This window comes from Callospermophilus lateralis, chromosome 15 (assembly GCF_048772815.1).
Source record: "Callospermophilus lateralis isolate mCalLat2 chromosome 15, mCalLat2.hap1, whole genome shotgun sequence".
NCBI lineage: Eukaryota > Metazoa > Chordata > Mammalia > Rodentia > Sciuridae > Callospermophilus > Callospermophilus lateralis.
Window position 1 is genome coordinate 54,127,198 of NC_135319.1, and position 19,883 is coordinate 54,147,080.

A 19,883-nucleotide genomic window follows, 5' to 3' on the forward strand; every position below is an offset into this window, starting at 1 on the left:
ATATACTGTGATATACTGAATCCTGGGGTGGAGAGAACATATTAGGTACAAAGTAAGAAACTTGGAATTATGGGCCTAGGTTAAAATAATGTATTAAGCCATGAACAGTAAGCCCAGCAGCTCATGAGGCTGAGGCAGGAGGATCACAAGTTCAAAGCCAACCTCAGCAACTTGGAGGCCCTTGGCAACTCAGTGAGACTGTTTCTAAATAAAATATAAAAAGAGCTGGTGATGTAGCTCAGTGTTTAAGCACCTCTAGGTTCCATCACTGGTACCAAAATACTATTACTACTACTACTACTACTACTACTACTACTAATAATAATAATAATAATAATAATAATAATGAATTAAAATATTAACATAGATTTATTATTATAATAAAAGTGTCATACTAATATATTAATAATTGTAGAAACTGGACATTAGATATATAGGAATTCTAAACACTATCTTCTCAATTTTTCTGTAAATCTGAATCTCTTCAAAAAATTAAAGTATATTTTAAAAACAAAGTTCAATCAGTTTCCACAGCAAGGTAAAATGTTAAGCACTCAAAATGTTTCAGAAGAGTTTGTTGTGATTTCTAGCCTAGGTTTAAAAATACCTATCCCCAACTAAACTGAAGAAATTAGGTATAATACGTTCTTCTAAATATTTCCAGAGTTCAAGTTACTTTTAAAAGAATTATAGAGGAAAGCTTTCAAGACAGAAGGCTTAGAATCCTATGCATTTAAAAAGGGAAAAACAAAGATTATCATGAACAACTTATGAAAATAGTCGATTTCTTGCATTATGAAAGAATAGAACTTCCTTCAGAAATTCTCTGTGTCTGTTCAATCCTGGCATAACATTTTAGAATAAATAAAGTGAGCATCCCTAGTTACCCAACCATACAGCAAATAACAACAACAAACAAAAGAAAAATGATAGAAAGAGGAGATAGATATTTCCACTTGAAGCACTTTATGAACCTAATCTTCAAAATATTTGTGAAACTGTGTCAAGGCAAAATAATCATTGCAATTAACTCTTCTAACCACTGAATGTTAAACAAACCATAAGGCTATCAGGAATGGCATCCGTTGACATCTATGTGTTACCACCCTGATATTCTCACATATAGGTAGGAAAAGCAGCCACAAAAAGGAAAGGACTCGGGGTCCCAGTTTGGTACCCCCATACCAAAATCGAAATGATACAGATATAAGCATGGGCCCCACACAAGAATGACATAAAAATTCATAAAGCATTCCGTATTTGAGGGAATGGGGAATTATTGTTGAATGAAGTCTCAGTTTGGGAAGATGGAGAATTTGATGACGGATGGCGATGGTTCCACAACATGTCATGGGTGTCATGGAACCATTCACTTAATAAAAAGGTGAATTTTAATATTTAACTGAGTAGTACCTGTAGACAGGTAGGGTGTGGCTAGAAGAGGAAAGTCCCTGGTTGGATGACTTTGGGGGTTATATTTTGTCCTGGTCTCTCTCTCTCTCTCTCTCTCTCTCTCTCTCAGCTGATTTCCTCTGCCACACTTCTCTGCTGGGGTGTTCTGCCTCCTCCCAGGCCCTGAGGAATGGAGTTGACTACCTATGGACTGAGACCTCTGAAACCACAAGCCCCCAGATAGATAGGTTTTCCTCCTCCAATTTTTCTTGTCGAGTGAGTCTTTTGGTCACAGTAGTGAAGAAGCTGACTAAAACATTCCTCCAATAATAAAAACTTGTAAAATTATTGTATAATATCATAACCAGGATATTGAAATTGATAATCAAAATACAACCTTTCCATCATACAAATATCCCTCCTCACCTTTCCCTTTGTTCTCTATCTTCTCTTTATTCTCTGGCAACCGCTAATCTGTTCTCTAACTCTATAATTTTGTATTTAAAGAATTTTATATGAGTAGAATTATACAGTATAGAAACTTCAGGAACTGTTTTTTTTCCCTCATTGTAATCCTCTGGAGAGTCATTCAATATTTTGCTCCTCTTCATTGCTGAGTAGTGGTCCATGTAATGAATGCATCATAGTTTGTTTAACCATTGGCCTGTTAAAGGACACAGGAATTTCATCTACGTGAGGGTTATTATGAATAAAGCTGTCATAAACTCAATATACAATAGCTAAGCTACAGAACCAACTTAGGTGCCCTTCAACAGCTGAATGGATTATAAAATTATGGTGTATATATACACAATGGAATACTACTTATCCATAAAGAAGAGTGGTTTTATGACATTTGCAAGTAAACAAACGGACCTGGAGACTATCATGCTAATAAGCGAGTCTCCCAAAACCAAAGGTGGAATGTTTTCACTGATAAGTAGAAGGTAACCCACAATAAGAGGGGACAGGGGAAGAATAGATATTCAGTAGATTAGAGAAAGGGGAATTAAGGGAAGTAATAAGGATAAGAAAAGGAAATACAGTGGAATGAACCTGAAACAATTTTTCTTTATTCTTAAATGAATGTGCCGTAGTGAATCCCGTCTTCACGTATACCCATAAGAATAGGGTCCTAACTAGAATAAGATATATTCCATGCTTGTAAAGTTATATCAGAATGAATTCTACTGTCATCCGTAACTAAAAAGAAACAGATAAATAAATAAAGCTGCTATAAACATTCATGTCCATATGCTTGTGTAAGTTTTTCTTTTTTTTCTAGCATAAATACCCAGGGATGCCCATGCTGGAGTATATAGAAGTTGCATGTTTAGTTTTATTAAAAAAATAATCAATGCCAACTTGCTTCCCAGGTTAATTCTACCATTTATATCCCCAACAGAATGTCTAGACTCTATGCACCCTTGCCAGCAATTGAAGCTGTCCTTTTGATATTAGTTAATCCGTTGCTGTTTTAGGCTTTCTAGTAGATAAACAGAGATTGTGGTTGTAATTGTAATTGCCCTAATTGTTAGTGAATTGAACATCTTTTCTTATATCATCTATATGTTCCTCAATGGAATGTCTCTTTGTTTATTTTGCCCATTTTCTAATCAGATTTTTTTTTTATTTTGTTGAGTTTTAAGAGGTCTCTACGTAGTCTAGATGCTATTGGCTATGTTGGATAGTTTGTTTGCAAATTTTTTCTTCCACACTATAGCCTATCTTTGAATCCTCCTAACATGATATGTCATGGATAAAAAGGGTTGAATTTCAGTAAAGTCTAACATGCCAATATAATCTAACTTAGCAATGCCATCAGTTAACTACTGTAGCTATATAACAAGACTTACAATTGGATACACAGATTCCTCCCAATTTTTTTATTCTAGTTCTTCCATATAAATTTTAAAATAATTCTGCCTATATCTTCAAATATCATCTGGGAATTTGATAGGAACCCCATTAAACTTATATGTCAATTAGGGGAAATTAATATCTTTAATATATTACATCATCCAATCCATGGACATTATGTTTAATTTCTTTCCTCAATGTTTTGTAGTTTCAGCATACAAGTCCTGAATATGTTCCTCAGATTTATTACCACAACACTTGCAATTATCTTCTGAAATACTTCCTATATGTCATTGATCTCTAGAGGCTATCTTACTATTTCAATGTGAATATTGTAGCATATTCTTCCATTTCCTTTATTCCTGGGAATGCTCAGAAAACATAACCATCTTGCCACATAGATAGTAAAAGGAAAATGTGTGTATTTAATAGAAGAAGCACTCCTTTACATTTATTTCACATTTTCATAAAGCAATGACTGAGCATTCCCGAGTGATCTTAGAGTAGGAAGCTAGTTCACCTGATCCACAAAATCTGGGTGCTAGGGCCTTTTCCAGAACCGCTGAGACCGTTTCCTGTCTTCTGGGACCGTCTCCTGTCTCCTGAGCAATGGAAGCAGCTGGACACACCCTTTCAGTTCCACCTTGGGCTAAAGATGAAGTCACATTTGTGCACTACTTCACTGGACAACTCTGGAGACTGAACAAAAAAAGGGCCTGAAATAGAACCTGGTTTCAGAGGACTCAGGGAGGGTTCATCCATACCACTGTCCTCCCTGCCAGCAGAGATGCTCTCATTTGGGTGTCTTGGGCTAGGGTGGACTCATTTCCAAGGATCAAGCAGCACATCTTTTCCTTGGCTTTACCTCAGACCTCCCGGAGCAGCAGAACCCTGGAGGTCTCTCTGTTAATATCAAGGGAAGGCAATCTAACTCCATTTTTCTCATGACTGTGTTTCTCTTCTTCTACCACATATGCCTCTCTTAGCCAGAGAATCCCTTGCTGGATCTAGAAGAGTGGTTTGACTGCCATTTACTTTTCTTTGATCTCTGGTGATGACCTTATTATTTGGTTGTGGTGTGAATTGATAAATACAATCAATAAGAGTGTAAGTTATAGGTTATAAATCAGTAAAAAAATATATAGATTATATATAAGATTTTGGTAAGTGAGATAAGACAATTATAAAGAAAGAACTGTCATAGACAGGCCTAAGACTCCATTTTGCTGCCTTCTATAAAAAGACTGATACAAGAGCTATTTCTGAAAAACTGAAAGGAAAGCTGTTTTCTTATAAAAAAAAAAAAATTGTCTTTCTGTACTTTGTACCCCACATATTGTACCCTACTCAGAATGCAGCAGTGGCCATGGTGAGCTACATCCTGGGTTTGAATGCCCTTGTGGGTCTACTTGACTTAGAAGTAGATTCTCGCCCTGCCAACCCACCCCTGCCGAAATTCAGGGCGTGACTGACTGTCTAGCACCTGCTTGAACCCAGGACTGTGGTCAACTGAATGCAAAGCTAATGGGTTTTTTGTTTTGTTTTGGTTTTGTTTTTGTTTTTTGCTTCTGTTTATCAATTTCTTGCTGACTGGAAAATTCCAGTCCTACCTAGAGCCCACAGGTCCCCTTATTAATGTGTTAATTTCTATAATTGGCTAGCTTACATAAGCAAATCACTGAGTTGTGGTTTTTGTGCTTATATTCTCTTTGGATGGACCAGGAAGCTGCTGTCCTCCCAGAGAGCTTGAGTCTCTGCAGTGGATGACAGTTTCTGGCCAGGTAAATAAAGCTCTCTTTTGATCTGAATTCAGACTTAGAGTGCTTTCTGAGGCGTGATTTTCTTGTGAAAATTTCAATGTGAAAGTATTTTTAAAAAATGATAAAGCACTTCTGGTTGTACAGGATGTAGGATATTCTGCTGTCATGTATAACTAATTAGAACAAATTTTAAAAAATGATGAAACATTTCCAAATATAACCCATGACTGGAATCAGTTAACTTTGGTGGACCCTGTGTCTTCCATGGTTACCTCTTAAAGTGGCTGCCTGGCTCATTCCCATTCTCTGACAAGGGCACTTATTGTGAGGGGACATCTCAAGTGACTTTGCCTCTAACATTTCAGAGTGATCTTAGAATGGGAAACTCATTCACCTGACCCGCAAATCTGTAACCCTCTTTTTTGTGGGGAGGGGTGAACTGGGAGTTGAGCTCAGGGGTACTCAACCACTGAGCCCACATCCCAGCCCTATTTTGTATTTTATTTAGAGACAGGGTCTCACTGAGTTGCTTAGCACCTCACTTTTGCTGAGGCTGGCTTTGAACTCACAGTCCTCCTGTCTCAGCCTCCTGAGCTGCTGGGACGACAGGAGTGTGCCACCACACCTGGCTGACCTGCAAATCTGGATGCTGAAACCTTTTCTGGAACAGATGAGACCTAGAAATTTGTTCCACTACTGGCTCCATGCCTGTCCCCTGGACCAAGCTGGCCGACTTGGGATTCTTTCTTACAGAAGCCTGAAACTTGAAAGAGGTATCAACACCATGTAATACCAGGTAAGTCACAGTCATGGCAGTGGCCTGAAAAAAAAGTTGACAAACTTCTGCTGAGGTTCTCAGAGCGCCCTGCTCTGTTCTGATGAATTTGACACTCCAGGATGCTTTCTGTAACATCTCTTATTTTCCTTAAGCCAAACAGAGTTGATTTCTATTGATTACAACAACAAAACTATAACAAAACAAAACAAAACAAATCTAATCTATTTTGCCTGGGAGATAAGAAATTCCCCAGTAGGGAATTTGCTAGGTATTAAATGAGGGAAGGAGGCTGTAAGGGAAGACAAATTTCATCCACTTCATGATTTTAATAAGGTCTGGCAATGTTTCAGCCTCTGGTATAATCACTGAGATTTATGATAAAAAAAAAGATTATATGGGTTCTTAATCCAGTAGTTCTACACTTGTGCACCATTACTCACTTTTTTTGTTGTTTTTGCTAAAAAGAAAATAGGCAAATAAATAATATTCCCAGAAGATTGATTGCATTCATTTACTAATTTGGAAGTAATTGTTGAAAAACTATTATCAAACAATAATTTGCAGTTACAAAGTACTTTCAGATATATTATTACCTTCAATTCACATGGACGAGTTATGAGGTAAATATTTTTTGGTTAAAAGAAAATCACAAGCAATATTTGCTCATTACATCCATCAGTTCCTAATTAGCTAACATAAGGAAATTCTTACTTTTCTAATTTTTTACTAAAAACATGTAGGCTCCTAGAAGTTATAAAGGTAGGGATGGCCATGCATGTAAGACTTTGTCAGGATGAACCCAACTACTATGGATAACTATAAGGCTCTTAAAAAAGAAAAGAAAAGGCAGGGATGGCAAGGAACAAGATATCATTTCTAAAGTTAAGTTCAAAATATAAAAAAAAATAAAATAAATTCCACTCATGTAATAGCCAGAAAAGAAGGTAGAGGGTACTCTTGTTTTAAAAACAACTTAATTTGCTTGAGGTATCTAACTGTTCCTTTCATCCCTTAACTCTCTTCCCATTGAAATCAATCCAAGAATAAAAATATGGGAAACAACAAAGGTGCATCAGAAAGAAAAAAACTAAGGTCATTTTGTCACTAAAACATGAGTATTATCAAATTAAAAACAGAGGGTTAGAATAGGCAAAAAATTATATATATATATATATATATATATATATATATATATATATATAGAGAGAGAGAGAGAGAGAGAGAGAGAGAGAGAGAGAGAGTCAGAAGATAAGTTTAAGTCCTCTTTCTCATTATTTGTTTTGTTTAGAACTCCAATGCCCCAAAAAGCAACATGGAGAGCCAAGCACAGAAAGAAGAAAGAGTTGAGGACATCCTCTAAGAATGCCTTCTAAGCCCAGGGGTTTTTCGGGATTCCCACAATCAGTGATCCAGCAGACAACCATGAGTTTTCAGCCAGCATGATCTTCCCCACAGCATAGCTGTCAACATCATCCAGAGGTAAGTCAGGGTCAGGAAACTTTTGCTAGGAAAAAAAATCCCAATGTAAGGAACAAGAACCACTGGACTAAATAATACATGGGTACCCATGCCTTTCATTTCTCAACCCATTAACTGGCGAGTGGTCACTGCTGAGGTCAGAAAGTACAGAAACTGGCCCCCTCTTCTACCTCCAGAAGACACCTGAAATCCCTCAGCATTTTCTGTCAGGCACCCTTTGAAACCTGTCCTGTTGATAGAAGGGTCCAAAAAAGGCAAAGCATCAGGGCTGTCTTTCTAAAGTGTCACAAACACATACACTACTCAATTAACCTTTTCTTTTGTCCACCATACTAGGTGGGAAGAACTTATGTCCACACAAGAACCACTGCAGTCACAAAAATGCTTTGGTTCACTTGAGCTCCCATTAATGTTCCTTGGCTACTAATTCAGGTGTGTCTCTGTGCAGTTGACTCAGTAAGGATCTATTGTTGAACATCTGCTAGTTAAGTCAGTTTGACCTGAAAATGTATTGATTCAATATTCACTAAATATTTGTTTGCTTGTTTATTTCTGTTACAAGAGATTTTTCAGGCAATGTCTTATTTTGAGAATATAACAGACAAAAACAGAATGGACTCTGAGAGAGTTGGATATGAATGAGTCGATCATGAAAATCTGCACTTAGAAAGTGTGAAATCTCATTTCGAAGGAAAAGGATAGTGTGTGCTTAAGAGGGCCAGGGCCAGGAAGGCCAGTGCTGACCTTCAAAGATGGTCTGTATGCATCCAGTGGAGCCTTTGCTCTGTATAGATTTCTACATAAAAATTAGTAAGACTCAGTGCTGGATTCTAGAGCTCAACAGTCAACATTCATATTGAAACTTGGAAAATTAAAAAAATTGTCTAGGAAAGTGAAATAAGGAAGGGGCATTCCAAACCAAGGGGACAGAAATATGGTTTTGCCATTTTCTTACATGTTTTCTAAATACAAACAAAGGAACCAGGCCATGGGTGGGAGACACCTAACTCCATTCAGATGAAGAACATCCTTCCCACATTGCTTATCTATTGCTTATCAACTGATTCTAGAGTCCTTCCTGAACTTGCCAAACTGTGCACTAAAATGCCTCCCCAGGGAAAGCCAAGGTCAGGACTCCCTCAGCCATGTGCTCTGTGCTCTTATCTGAGACATTTTAACTCTGCCTTTCAGGGAAAATAGCCAAATAGAGATTCCTGGGGAGTCAGTGCTCTCTGTCAGTTTGGGGGACCCAGAATACCACAGCAGGATCCATAGCTGCTCTCCTTCACGGGGGATTAGAATTTTCACAGAAGGTGTGGGATTATCTCAGTCCTACTTTCATCAGCACTCATCCGTTGTTCACAGTCTTCACTTTTAAACTCTGTTTCTTTTCAGTATTTTTTTTTTTGCCAGAGAGTCAGATATTTATCCTATAGTGTTATATAAAAGGATCTTAAAGTCAGGATAAATAGAGCCTTAGCAAAGGACTGTTTTTGAAGGCTGCCTTAATCCTAATCCATTTATCATGCCTTTCATGGCATGATACACGAAGCTAGGAACTGAGAAGGACTCTTCTGGGGAAGGTTGTCCTTCTATACTTGCTATAACTTGCATCTTTGTTTTTTTTCCCATATATTATCACTTCAAAAGAAAAAAATCCTGCAACTGGACTATTTATATAACCAATCCTACAACAGTCTTGGTGTTACTCTATGTATCACTAAATGAGAATCTTAAACAACTTCATGACAATCAACTTTCTTTTTCCTAAGGTTAGATGTGGGAAAAATAGACATTTTCTTGCCAGTGTCCTATTGAGAAACAAGGGCTTCCTGAAGACATCTGGGTTAAAAGGTGTTAACTGCCTAGCAGAGCAATACAACTTGAAGCATCACAGAAGGGGGCATTTGAAAAAAACAGGGTGACTATGTTGGCAAATGGTGACCAAGTAAATAGCATTTCTCTGACCAGCAAACATGTCTATTCTTTAATGTTTTCTTCACTCAAATTAGGGGCTTTGAGGTATTGGTACCATTTAAATAAAATGAACTCTATGGGAATCTTGGATACTGGTTGGAGAAACTTTTTTTTTAGCATTAGATAGTGGATGCTTTCCCTTAGTATCTCTCTAAAATTTAGCAATTGAATAAAGAAGAAAGAGTACAGGATTTGGGCTTAGACAAACCTGGGTTTGAGTCCTAGCTGTGTTGTTAGTAGCTTCATGTCCTTGCAGAGTTACATAAATTTTCTCCTTTTAATAAATTCAGCTCCAGGAGTGCAGGTACAGATGAATGGTTGTATGTCCTTCTTTCTGCTTAATGCACTGTAAGCCCTGGGTCAGCTGAACAGAAAACCAAAGGTGGTTTAAGGAGAAAGTGAGATTAAGGCATCCAGCCCCCAGATTTTGCATCCTACACACAGCACAAGGTGTCACAGGTTTTGTGTCATGACCCCTAACCTAGCACCAGAAGACAGTAAAAGTGGGTCATTTTCCTTCCCAATATTGGCTACAAGTCCCTTTTGAAAGGAATGTGAATACTGTCAATTGGAATTGCTTATGTTAACTTAAACAAAATGAAGTAAATAAAGCTAGGAGATTCTGAAGAAAATGTTCTTAGGCATGATTGCCTGATATTAAAGATCACAAAAGACTCACCTAGAAGCATAGTCTAAAGGCCACGGCAACCTTATACCAAAAGCCCTTCTATAAGGACATCTGTCCAGCAACTATCTGTTTAACTTTGGGCAAATTTTCTGGCTATTCATCACTTGGGCCAAATATTATTATCTCAAAAAATCTGATATAGCTCTCTTGATTTTTGTCTTTTAAAATTTCTGCTGGCTTCAACCTCCTTGAATACACCACTGTTTACTACGTCACATGTATTCCATTTACCGTGCTCTGCTATTCCCATGGCAATACATTACTACCCCCAAATAAACATAATTAGGCTTTGGAGAAACTTTCTGATTATTGTCTGTTTTAAACTGACACAACTACAGATGAACTCAACTCTATCAGCAAAGACGACGAACTGGCAACAGCACCAAATATAAGCAGCTAGGAAAAGCACGCTCCCTCATTGACCCCAAGACTCTCCTTTTCCTTCAAAAGATACTAAAGCAGGCAGAACCAAACAAGTTAATCCCACAATAAGAGGCCACAATAAGAGACTTGCAGGACTTACTACAGACCCTAGATGCTGCATTTCACCCAGCCAGAGACATCTGGGCAACAGTGGGGTCAGAACCAATATTTGTGGAGGACTTTCACCACCTCTCCCAACAGGATAACCAGCAGCCTGGCCTGAGAAAACCCCTTCCTTCACCTTAGGCAGCAGAACGGGGACCAGCTACCCAAGCCTACCTGGACCAGATAACCATAATAGCACCTAGGCTCTGAAAAACCACTATTAGAACCTGCAAATTATACAAAAACAGAAGATTTAAGTAAGGCTTAGAGTCTTATAACATAATAGACAAGGTGTCCAAAATACAATTTAAAAAAATCACCCATCATACAAATTCCAGGAAAATCTCAACTTGAATGAGAAAAGATATTCAATCTATGCCAATACCAACTTGTATCAGATGATGCAATATTTTACAAGAATTTTAAAACTGCCATGTGAAAAAATGCTTCAATTATAAATTCTCTTGAAACAAATGAAAAAGAAAAAATCTCAATAAAAGAACTGGAAATTATTTTTTGGAAACAAATAAAAATTATAGAACTAAAAAATACAGTAAGAGGATTAGTTTTATCCCTCTGGATTGCGTGTATGTGTATTAGTTTTAAATAAGTCTTAAATTTTGGCATAATGTTATATGCCAGCATGCATTATGTGGTTCCTACTGCAGAATCAGTGAATCTTAAAATACTTTCTTTTTAAAAAATGCTATAGGTTTTGACACCAAGAAATGCTATATTCTTACAGCTAATCACAAACTGAATTGAAGAGCTCATTTCAATATCAACCCAAGCAAACTCTTTTTCCTAAAATTTGCCCCTTCTTGCTTTCTATTGGCAAAAAAATAATCAATGAGCAAATAATTATTAAGTGAATTTATAGGATTTTATTTATCTTTGGATACATAACTTGATGTTATTATTCATATTTGGGGAACTAATTACTTCATTTCGTATATATTTTTACATTCTCTGTAATACAGAATATAGGGGTAGGCATCTGATCCAACTATCCCATTTCTGGATATGTATCCAAAAGAAATGAAATCAACATACAAAGAGATACCTGTATGCCCATGTTTATTGTGGTACTGTTCATACAAGCTAAGATATGGAATCAGCTTAGGTACCCATCAGCAGACAAACAGATAAAGAAACTGGTATATATACACAATGGAGTTTTATTCAGCAATAATGAAGAATGAGATCCTAAAATTTGCAGCAAAATGAATGGAACTGGAGGAAGTTTTGTTAAGTGAAATAAGCCAGAGGCAGAACAACAAATACCACATGTTCTTTCTCACATGTGGAAGCTAAAAAATATCCACCTGAAAGTGAAATAGTGATTAACAGAGATTGGGGAGGGTGAAAAAAAGGTGGTTAGTTTGGTAAATGCACACTATGTACACATAGGGAATCATCATACTAAATCCCATTAATATGTATAATGAATAGATGTTAATAAAATAAAATACATATATAAAAAAGAATTAATCTCTAAAACAACAACAACAACAAAAAGAAATACATTAGTGGTAGGGAGTCTAGTCCTCTGCCTTTCATGGTTACCACTGAGAAGCTCATTATCAAGCTCATCATGAAAGACAGGATTTTTTCCTGCCTGATCTCCCTAATGCAAAGCAAGAGCCAATACCATTCAGCAAGATTTGAAGGACACAGCCTTCAGTATCCAGTGCATTAGCCGCAGCAGCCACATTCTGTCAATCAAAGGTGATAACATCTATCATGTGAATGGAAAATGGTTCTCAAACACAGAGACATTACAAAACCCCTATCACCTTCCCACTGCTGGGAAAACTAGTCTCCTCTCCGTGAGGCCATGCCAATTCTTTCTTAATTGCAAGCATTTTATGGAAGATTAAAATTCCAATTCCAAACTCTGGGTAGATTTTCTGACCTTGTTTAGTCTTAACACTATGTAAATTCTGACATGAATACAGGATAAGGTTTTCTGTCTCCTGATAGCAGATATTAGTGAAATAGATAATTGTATTGCAATTTGTGATAATTTTAGTTAAATTGCCAAGTAAAGGCAAAATTTGGGGAGACTGAATAGCCATAGTCATGGACCAGTGTGAGAGGGATTAAAAACAAATGACTATGAGATGGAATGGTTATTACTTGCAATATTCATTTGCTTATAAGAGGAAAAGTCTAAAAATAAAATTCTCAATTCAAGGCACATACTTAAAACTTAAGACTAGTATGTACTTCAAAAGTAACAATCAGGTTCGAAATCACTAAAATAAAACTAAGATTTTGAAAAAGGGGGTGCAAATAACAATTTCAGTTACGTCTACAACCTCACCAGGTCTGCTGCATGGTAACTAGTATTTTAGTTAAGAAATCGTGGCACAATAAGAATCAGAATAGGAAGTTGGTATGTATCAATTGACCTAGAAGATTGTAATCCCTAAAATTGATCTCCCCTGCTCTCCCTATGTAATGCTGTTATTCCTGGGACTCTTTAGAGAGCCTGCAAAGATTCTCACAAGTAAGGCTGTTTTTATTGTGTTGTTCTATATGACCTACATTTTATTATTCCATATTCTCTATGATTCCTTGGTGTGTGCAAAATTGGCACAGTTAGATGTTGGCATTCCCCATGCCAATGGCAACATCAGACCTAAAAAGGAAGCTTATTCTCCCAAAGAATTCGAAAAGCTTTGTTTACCTATATTTGCAACATTCTGAAAATATATGTAGGAGTAGATTTTGAGGGGGCTGGTCCAAGAAAAAAGACAGGGTAATTTTTAATTCCATTTAATGTATCTATAATGCACTTGGAAGCATTTCTGGCTTCAATGTGTTAGCATAAGCAGCAGGGAGTAGTTCTAATTGGTTGCTTGGTTGATTAACTGAAACATGGGTTCAACAAAGGCCCACACTAAATGAAGTTCAGATGCCAGCAATTTCTTAATGCACTATTAAAGTAGAACTCCAGAGACACCGGGAGAAACAGTTATTGGAGTGGATTTAACATGTGCAATCTCGTGTCCAAACTAAGCTTTCCTCTGAAGGTCAGAGATACTGGTCGGTGCTACTGAGGCTAAAATAGTTTCCTTAATTGCAGTGAGAATAGCAAAATTACAAAGAGCTGAGGCCAGGCAGTGGCTGTGAGAGTCAGGGAAGCATAGGGGCAAGAAAAGCAGCATTAAGGATCAGAATAATCTGCTATGAAATCATCTTTGTGGAGGGTAATTATAAATAATGGGCTGTCCCCTGAGTTCCTCCAGGAGAAAGCAAGAGACAAGTGCAAAGTCCTGTGAACACAGGGCAACCAAAAGAGAGTCATAATCCTTCACCTAAACCCTCATCTGAGCCAGTGCAAAGATGCCAGGATTTATCTACAAGTACAGACCTGGATAACCTTGAAAAAAAGACTTCTAGCAACATCAATAACTGTGGATCCTACTGTAAGATCCTCATAAAGGGGCCTGTGGCCATTTTCTAAGATAGTGGTGCACAGGGAAAAGAGTAATACCCATCTTCTTCAGAATGTTGGAGATTCTAGATCCTGGGTTAATACCCTTTCTTTGAACCCCTTAATTCCACTACATTCCACCATTTAGAGTAATCTATAATTGTCTACTTTGCTATTCTACTATTCTGTATTACATAACAAATAAGATCCTGTACATATTCCATTTCCAGCCTTCTTACTGGAAGTCATTATCTTCAAGAGCGACTAAAACCTTCGTGCCGGTCTCTTGACACAAAGAGCAAGGGACAAGCAGAAGCATCTGAATTCATCCCTGAGGACCTGCAGAAGTGTGCTCCTCCATCTAAAACTTGGGAAACGCAGGTGTCTTTGCAAGAGATTCTTAAGGAATGATAATGGATTACAAAAACCATTATCAGGTAGTGACTATAATTCTAGTCATCTGCTTTAGATGGGGACTATTTTCCAGAACAAGTCAATGTAATTCTTGGGATCTGAGATTTAATTTCTGAACCTAAAGAAATTTACCCTTAGCAAAATTGTTACGGAACACCGCTCAGAAAATAACCTTCATTCTATATCTCAAGGTCTAGCAAGAAACTGATAATGTACTCAACATAAGTGATTAAAGATGTTTTACCTGTGGGGATGTTAACAAAGGTCCCCACAAGATACGGGACACAACAGAAAGATGCTGGAGTACCCTGGGGATAACAGCAGAAAACAGTTATCATCTTCAGATCTGAAGGGTAAACACAGGAAATTAACAGGACCTAAAAAGATCTGTAATTGAGGAGGGTGGCACCCTGTAGAAGTGATGATTTTCAATACAGGAAGGCGGTCACTGCCTAGGGTCTGGAGAGGGGGACAGAGATAGAGAGGCAGAGACAGAGACAGAGAGACAGCAGACTTCACCCAATCTTCAATTTCCAGATAGTAACTCCCAAGGAGTCAAATCCAACCAGAAACCTGGCTGCCCTGGCACTCAGCTCAGCCTCTAAGGGCATATAGATCATGGTGGAGAATCATGGAAATTTTACTTACAGAAGAAAATTCATCATAATTGCCACTACAAGACATCTTGTGAAGGGGTTTGGGGAGCAGGAAGTAGCAGACATTCTAGATGGTATAGTAAGACACACTAATGCCCGAGGGTGAGAAACAAAGCACATAATAGTGCAAGGTTTGGGTGGCCACATCACCAGAGCTGTAGTATCCAGTGATCTGGGCCATATCAGAGCACACTTTCCAAACCTCAAGACAAGTGTCTACACACACACACACACACACACACACACACACACACTGAGTTTTCTGCTACAGAGAAAGTGCTATAGTGCTAGGTGATCCCATTTTAATATTTATGGCTACATGTACCCATTTGGGTGCACTGCTTTGATGAGCTTACCTGAGAATAGAGATTGTCAGTTTAGAGTAGAACTTAAAACAAGGCAGGATTCCCAGATGACCAGGCTATCACACAGGCCATTGGACCCAGTGCCATGGTTTTACACACAACATCACATTTTCAACAAAGATTCATTTTTCAGTTAAATAAGGGAGGCATTTCTTGTAAGCTCACAGGGATCCATTGACATTATTGCACACCTCCTTACCAAGTAGAATAATTTATAGAAGGCTCAGATATGACATAAGATGGGATACAATAATTTGGCAGATTGGGCTCTGTCCTAAAGAGTAAATTGTATAAGAGTAAGTAAGTTGTCCAACAACAAAAAAAGTGATATGGTGATTTTTCTGCCGTATCCCAAATCATTGTATGGAGAAAAAAGAGGTGGAATTTGGAATGGGATATCTCATTCTCACAACTAATTTCCCACTCACTCGTACTATTTCTGTGCTTCAAGTACCATGGCTTGATTACAAGTTTTGAAACTCAAGAGAGGAATGGCTCCTCTAGAGAACATAAAGCTATTTCTGTTCAATTAGAATTTGAAATTGACACGTGGCCAGTTTTTGACTGTTCATGCCCTGGAACACTGTACAAAAAGAAAATGTTTGTTTTCAGCAAGGGTAGTTAAACCTAACCATGAATGAGAAAAAAGAAACATGGTTGATAAGAATGCAGAAAGTCCAAGAATCTCCTTGGGAGGTTCCTCATAGTACCATGTCCTCAGTAAACTTTAACAGAAAATTGCTCTAGCCAGATGCATGAAGGACCAGATGCTGCAGGAATAAACATTTCAATCACATCATTTCAGCTTCACCAGTTGAAAGACTCTCTGAAAAGGAAAAAGAAAAAAAAGAAGAAGAGTAATGTGAAGCAGTTAAGAGAATACATGAATATAACCAAAGGTCCCATTTCCATTGAGGATTTTTAGGCATTTTTCTTCCTATGTCACATCTTTTATGGTTCAGAACTTTCCCCTCATATTTTTTCATCTTTACTCCACTCCTGTTTACAGGTTATATTACTGGTTTTTAATTTTACAAGTTAGCTTCCAGATTGCATTATCTTGATATGGGAACACACAGAACTAGAAGTGAAATAAGTCCTGGTCTCAATACTACAGAAATAACTGGGATAATTTTCTTCTCAGGCTCTTCCTCCCTACCCCATTTTGAATCAGCTCCCTTATATCAAAGAAGACATTCGGCATTTGTTTTTTTGGCGATTGGCTAACTTCACTTAGCATAATCTGCTCTAATGCCATCCATTTCCATGCAAATGCCATGATCTTGTTATTTTTTAGTGCTGAGTAATATTCCATTGTGTATAAATGCCACATTTTTTTTTTATCCATTCATCCATGGAAGGGCATCTAGGTTGGCTCCACAGTCTAGCTATTGTGAAATGTATTGCTACAATCATTGATGTGGCTGTGTCCCTGTAGTATGCTGTTTTTAGGTCTTTTGAGTATAGGGAAGAGAGGTGGGAGGGAAAGGCAGAATGGAAATTGCATGAAAGAGGGAAGGAGACACGCTTCATTATACAGAATACAGGAATGACGATGTGAGGGAAGAAAAAAAAGAAGAATTGGGTCACATTAGATTGGGTAGAGAGAAGTGATGGGAGGGGAGGGAAGGGGAAGGACAGCAGAATAAAATAGACATTATTATTGCTGTGGATATATACGTGACTGCATGACCAATGTGATTCTACAACCTATACACTCAGAAAAATGAGAAATTATATCCCATCTGATTCAAATGTATGATATGTCAAGATCATTGTACTGTCATGTGTAACTAATTAAAACAAATAAAACAAAAAGAAATAAGTGGGGGTGGCATTGTCTTCCTTGGAGCATGAGGCAAGTTATCATCAAGGGGCCTTAAGTTACTTTACATTAGCCGAGAATGCATTTGTGGAAGAGTGCATAAACATGGGAATAAATTAAAAATTAACAGGGTTCGCCAAATGGGTGCACTGTAATGAACATTTGCTATGGTGCAAGGGATATTGCATGTAATCACTCATTCAGAGTTTGGCAAGAGAGAGGGTCATCTTCCACGATAGAAACTGAAGAGAATATTCCTTCTGCGTCTTGCTTGCATTTAGCAATTAGGCATGTGTCCTAGGTTTCTCCTCTTGATTATTATACCTTGGACTTTAAATGAAGAATGAATCGCCAGGGACATGAATAAACATGATAGGAAAACATTCTTCCTGGAAGCCACAGGGACTTGAAGGATGTATGATACCTGGCCTTTTGCTCTAACTACTTTTCCCTTCCCACAGTTGGTTTTTCTGCCTTACAAGCACATGATTCTAAAGCACACAAACACACAAGTGTGTTTTCATCTCAGGATGCCAGTCCCACTGTTAATTCAGCCTCTTTATCACAGATGGTCTTTAGGTTGTCTGTAGCAACTCTAGTTTGTTTATCTTGACTGGATAAACAAATACCCATTTCCAAGCCCTTTCTCCCTTGCCTGCCTCCAGTACAGTAGCTACAAAATAATCTCTCTCCCAGAGTGCCTTGCAGCAAGAGGTGGCCCTGTGACAGAACAGCAAATAATAAAGCATAAGTTAGGGATTTCCGGGAGTATTTTTGCTTTCCTGATTTAAAAAGACATATCATAGATACCAGGGCTGACTCCAGAGTGTGTAGTCAGGAGGCCCTGATCTTAGAAGGTCCCTTCCCATCTCCTCTCCCTCCTCTCCTTTGACATAATGCTCTGCTATTGTGGTTCCAAAAAAATACTTTTATTATTTACTTGTTTTATAAGTGAAGTTCAAGGAGATAGTGGAGCATGATGATAAATGGCACATTCGCCAGGTGATTGCACAAGTTTAGCAGGAAAGGAGATCAGTGCAGGCATAGAGCCATCAGACTGGCAGCCAAGTACAAGTGCCTTCAGCTGCCCAGAGCACAAGTCCCCAAGGCAGCAGGCAGGGCCTGGGCACAACACGGTTGCAGCAACAGCATGTGTCAGGCACAGAGGCTGCAGGAGTGAGGAGGAGCTTGGTTAAGGGACTGTGCCTGGAATGTTCTGGAAGGCCAACTTGCCTTCTGCCCCTGCATCCTTCTTTGCATCCTCTGAACCAATATTAACTCACCACCCTCAGCTTCAGGACAGGAACACCAGTACTTGGGCCGTTAACTTTGTTAGTAAGTTATTACAAAATAAAAGTGTCAGCATGGACATTGCAATAAAAGCATACTCAGGAGTTATTTGGATTTTTCAAAGAGTTTAGAATCTCCAGTTCTAAAAACAACTGCCATATTGCAAAGCAAATAGAAATTAAATTTAAAGATTATAGAATTTTACAGAAAAAAAGCAATATTCTCCAATGAAGCTTTGGATGATCCAATTATTAATGAGAATGAATTTTTGTTTCCTTTTTAATTGAAGATACTGCATTAATCTGCACCAACAGGCATTTTGAATTATATAGAAAGCATGAAGTAACTTTCAGCTCTTTGTTCAACCTCTGTACTCCACAGGAAATGTCAGAGGAAACATTAAAATGCCAGTGTATGAACTTACATTTAAAAGAAAATTTTGACTTACACAAAACTGATTTTAGAAAAATTGTTTCATGGGAACCAATTCAAGAGGTACTAAAATTTATATTTTTCAATAACTGCTCAGAAATCTTCCCCATGTTGTCACAGTCTATGAAATCCACACCTGCAGTAGTAATATCAAAGAAAGATCCTTGTCAAAATTAAACAAATAGCAAAATGAATTTGCTATCTTTCATTTGCGAAGAATGACTGGTATTACATTCAAATATGTTGATTTAAGATGAACTTATTTTCAAGATAAAAATTTTTTATACATTTATTTTATTTGTTTTTATTTTTACGTGGTGCCTGGGATTGAACCCAGTGCCTCATGCATGTTAGGCAAGTACTCTACCACTGAGCCACAACCCTGGCCTATTCAGGATAAATTTTGATGATCTAATAAATGAATTTGCAGAAAAGCAAGCCAGAAAAAGAGTATGATCAACTAAGATAGCACATGAAATATTTTTCATTGCTTTACGTACATTCATGGCACCAAAATATTATTTGTTTTGCAAATTTAAGTCTTTACTCTTGTAGCAGTGTTAACATAAGTGAAAATATTTTAAAAGAGAGCCTTCATATATTTCTATTATTAATATCTCTTTTTCGTGCTTTTTGAATGAGAGACTCCACATTTTATTTTTACCACCCTCATCAGTTATTAGCCTTGACCTGATAGACACTAACTTCTCTTTTCTTTATGATTTGAATGGTACTTAAAGTCTAGTTATTTTGAAATCATGAGGAGGGACACTCTGTTGAGAGCCACAGCCGAAGGGGCCCCAGCAAACTTCTAGCTGCCAGCTGATTGGCTCCTCTGCAGTGATGCTCATTGGGCTGTTTTCCCGCCCTTTCAGACCACGGTGCTGCTCATTGGGGGACTCTTTTGGCTCCACCCAGGCGACCCAGCCAATCAGCCTCAAGAGCAGGAGGAGTGGGGGGCGGGGGTTGAGAGGCTTGTGGGAAGCCGGTGGTGGCA

At 37.9% G+C, this 19,883-nt stretch overlaps 1 non-coding gene across 1 annotated transcript; it reads left to right on the forward strand.

The window, feature by feature from the left end:
- Positions 1-1,160: 1,160 nt before the first annotated feature.
- Positions 1,161-1,264, forward strand: LOC143381718 (U6 spliceosomal RNA). Its single transcript, XR_013088883.1, has one exon. It is a non-coding gene; the product is annotated as a U6 spliceosomal RNA (small nuclear RNA).
- The last annotated feature ends 18,619 nt before the right edge of the window (positions 1,265-19,883 follow it).